This window comes from Octodon degus, unplaced genomic scaffold (assembly GCF_000260255.1).
Source record: "Octodon degus isolate 3935 unplaced genomic scaffold, OctDeg1.0 scaffold00090, whole genome shotgun sequence".
Taxonomy (NCBI): domain Eukaryota; kingdom Metazoa; phylum Chordata; class Mammalia; order Rodentia; family Octodontidae; genus Octodon; species Octodon degus.
The window spans coordinates 7,360,568-7,364,641 of record NW_004524666.1 but is presented as its reverse complement, the minus strand read 5'-3'; the positions used below and the strand labels follow the sequence as shown (position 1 = coordinate 7,364,641).

The following is a 4,074-nucleotide window of genomic DNA, read 5'->3' as shown; positions in this document are numbered from 1 at the left end:
GGCTTGTCCCTCTCACAAGACTTTGTGTTGTGGTGGAGGGCAGAGGTTTTGTGGTGGGTGCTTGTTGTTCAGTTTGTCAGGGCGGTATGGCAGAAGACCTCTGCATGTTGTGGCTTGTCCTTGGCTTTCTTTTTAAAGTCTTGCTAATCACTCATGCAAAATTGGGTAAATCCTTCAACTACTCTCTTCTCTATGCGCAGTGGGACCCAATGTTGGGCCTCTAGGAAGCTCCCAGTAGTGGTTAAACTTCATGCAAAAGGAAAAGCACTGCACTTAAATAAGGGGCATTTAGACAATGCAAAGGGAAGAGGAGGAAGAGAGACTGTGTTGGGGAAGGGGAACCATTTAAAAACTTGCAAGTAACACAGGCTAAAAACTGACCAGTTACCAAAAGGCTTTTGGTTATTTAGAATAAATGGAATAACTAAAAAAAATTTAGACATTTAGAAAAATAATGTTGGGCTGGGGAGATGGCTCAGCAGAATAAGTGTTTCCCTGGTAAGTGCAAGGGCCTGAGTTCAATCCCTAGTTCTGCCAAAAAAAAAAAAAAAAAAAAAAAAGGAAAGAAAAATAATATTCCAGATTAAATCACTTATAGGAATTAAATCTATGATGGTTTATCTGCTTCAAACACTTATAATTTATAAATGTTATGACATAATTTTTATGAAGTCTTATGATTGCTGAATCTGAATTTCCAAATATTCTATTTTAAAATCTGAGGGCTATATTCATTTTTCTCCAATTTTGTAATAAGAACAAGTATATATACTTAAAATAATTACATACTTGAGGTCTATTTATGCCAGGTATAAGAAATTTCTGCTGGGCAGGATGCTACATGCCTACAAACCCAGCATTTAGGATGTTGAGTTAGGAGGAGTATGAGTTTGAAGCCACCTTGGACTACCCAGATAGATCTTGGTGTTTTTTTTTTTTGTTGTTGTTGTTGTTTGGTTTTTGTTAGAATCTTTTTTATTCAGAAACACCCCACCGCCCCCCAAAAAAATCAGAAACAAAACCAAAGTTTTCCAACCACACATAGGAAGGGTTATGGGTAGGGGGAGGTATCTGTCCATCTAGCCCCAGCCCCCAGCCCATGTGGTTTTGGCAGCAATAAAGGATAAGGGGTGATGACCCCCAAAATAAAAATTGTGTATGTGTGTGTTCAAGAAGGAAGCAATTGGGAATGGTGGGACAGGGAAGGACAGACGAGGTCAGTACTGGGCACGCTGCAGGTGGGAGGCCATTTCATAACATTTCTTGTTGATCAGACCACCGCGGACACCTTCTTTGCCCATCAGCATGACTAGCGACTTAGCTGTCATGGGGACAGTGATGTTGAAAGTAGGGGCTCCACCGGCGCTCTTGGTACGAAGATCCATGGTAAATCCCCCATCCTGATGCAGTGAGTCCCGGATCACAGAACATTTCTGACCCCCAAGTGTCAGCCCATTCAGAAAAAAAAGTTGACCGATCTTTGCCAACCAGGACACTGACTTCAGCTGGCGTGATGTTGACGAAGGTTTTCCCGGAGACGGCGGCCCAGACAGAGGGCGAGTCCGTGTAGCCCACGATGGCCGCGTCCTGACAGGTCCCCTCTGCCATGAGGTTGTCGATGTAGGCGGTCCACCCGGCCATGGCGTTGGTGCTGGGGCTGCTGTCGGCACTGCGGCTTGGGGCCGCGGCTGGGCTCGGCAGGCGGGCGGGGCCAGGCGGAGAGCTCGGGCACGCCCTGCAGTCCGGACCTCGGCGGTACTAGCAGTGCCGAGACCTTGTTTTGAAACACAAGAAGTCGCTGGGCTTGGCGGCCCATACCTGTGATCGCAGCACTCAGTGAGAGGCAGAAGGATCACTGTGAGTTCAAGGCCAGGCTGAACTGCATAGAGAGACCTTATCTCAAAAAAGAAAAAAAAGGTAAAAAAATAAACCACCAGAAAAGAAAGAAATTTGTCTCTTGTGAAGGGTAACGACATGAGGTCCCAAAATATAATAATAATAATAACAACAATAACAAAATACAGCAGCAATGCCTACCTCTTGACTCTCCCCAAGTGTGAGCAAGAGTCCAAAGCTTTAGCTCCATGCCACACTTACTCCTCACAAGTAGCTACTGTTCGTCGCCCCCCCCCCCCAACTGGGGATTGAACTCAGGCCCTTGCGCTTGCCAGGGAAGCGCTTATTCCACTGAGCCATCTCCCCGGCCCCTGTTCGTCTGCCTTTTACAGATAAGGAAACAGAGACCTGTTTTGGAGCCTGGACCCAGAAAGGCTCACTAAGATCCACCTGCTCCCTCCTACTGTATGTGTAGAGCCCTGGCGCACGAGTCAGAGGTGGACCCTGTCCTTTTGAGGTACAGTCTGCAGAGGCATAGAATCTTCACTCATTTTTGTTGAAACGACTTCCACAAATCAAAGGAAAAGTAGCCTTTCTTTTATCTATGTGGTCATATTTATTTTTGAAGCCTGATTCTTAGTGATGTCTTAGTTTTGGAATTTTTTACTTTAAAGCAATTATAATTTTTTTTTTTTAATGGCAGAAGGATTTTTTTTTGGGGGGGCTGGCTCAGAATGCCTTCAGGGCATGTTCAGCTGGCTGGAGCTGTGGGGATGGAACCACAGCAAACTGAGGCTGACTGCTTTGTTGAAGCAGCCACTTAAACAACTGAGCTAAGGGGCAGGCCCCCCGCAATTATAATTTTGAGAGGCATTTCTTTTCTTAATGTTTCAAGATGGCTTTGTTGAAACATATTCCGGGTACTGCAAAATTCACACTTTAAAAACCAACCTTCGAAGAATGGTGAGATAGCTCAGCTGACTAAGTGCCTGCTTAGGTAAGCACAGGGACCAGGATTCGATTCCTGGCACCACATGCCATGCCAGGCCCATCCCTTGGGGTGCTGAGCCAGCAACCAGGTGTGGTGGTGCACACCTGTAATCCCAGTGCTGCGGGGGCTGCAAACAGGAGGATCACTACAAGTCTGAGCTGCGTAGTGAGACCCTGTACTAAATACATTTTAAAAAATTGCTCATTGGTTTTCCACTCATAGCATTCTTGTCACTCTGAAAGAGAAACTTCATACGCAGCAGGGGTGTCTTCCCATCTCCCCTTCTCTAGTCCCTGACAACCTGGAGTTTACCTTCTCTCTAAGGGTGTACCCAGACCGGACACTGGTTCAGTGGGAGCACATACAATGTAGGCTTCTCATTCTGCCTTCTTCCACTTAGCATGTTTTCAACATTCATCCTGTGGTAACACTTGTCTTTGCTTTATTTCTTTTTATTGCCAAATTAAAATTCTATTGTAATATACCACATTTTATTTCTTTACTCATTATTGATAGAAATTTTGGTTATTTCAACTTTTGAGCCACTATGAAGAATGTCGATATGAACATTGATGTATAAAATTTTGTGTAGGTGTATGATTTCAACTGTCTTGGGAAAACTGCTGGAAACTATGTTTAGCTTTTTTTTTTTTAAATTTAATTTAATTAATTAATTTATTTTTTATTTTGTGTCTGTGTGTGGCCAGCTCAGCCCACCAGGGGGCTGCGGGGCTGGCTGACATGTGGTGCTAGGGGACTGAACCGTGGTCCCTGTACTTTGCTTAGCTTAGCTTGTTCTAAGTAGGTGCTTTAGACCACTGAGCCATCTCACCAGCCCCTATGTTTAGCTTTTTGAGGATGTGCTAAAGTATTTTCCAAGGTAGCTGTATCATTTTGCATTCTCAACATAAAATTAGGAGAGGTTTAATTTCTCTACACAGGGGCCAGGGAGATGGCTCAGTAGAATAAGCGCTTGCCTGGCAAGCACAAGGGCCTGAGTTCAATCCCTGGTTCTGCCAAAAACAAAGAAACAAAATAATTTCTTTACACATCACCAATACTTGGCATTCTCCATCTTTTCTTTATTATAGTCATCCTTGGTTATAAAATAGTATTTCGATATGCTTGTCATTGCATTGTTTTAATAACCAATGGCATTGAGAATACATTTATTTTATGATTTAATATTATCTTATCCAGGCACGTGCCCCACAAGTTCAAGTCTGACCTGGGCATCTTAGTGATTT

General features: G+C 43.9%; 1 pseudogene; it reads right to left on the bottom strand.

The window, feature by feature from the left end:
* Nucleotides 1-1,206: 1,206 nt before the first annotated feature.
* Nucleotides 1,207-1,641, bottom strand: LOC101578140 (annotated as a pseudogene).
* Between the last annotated feature and the right edge of the window lie 2,433 nt (nucleotides 1,642-4,074).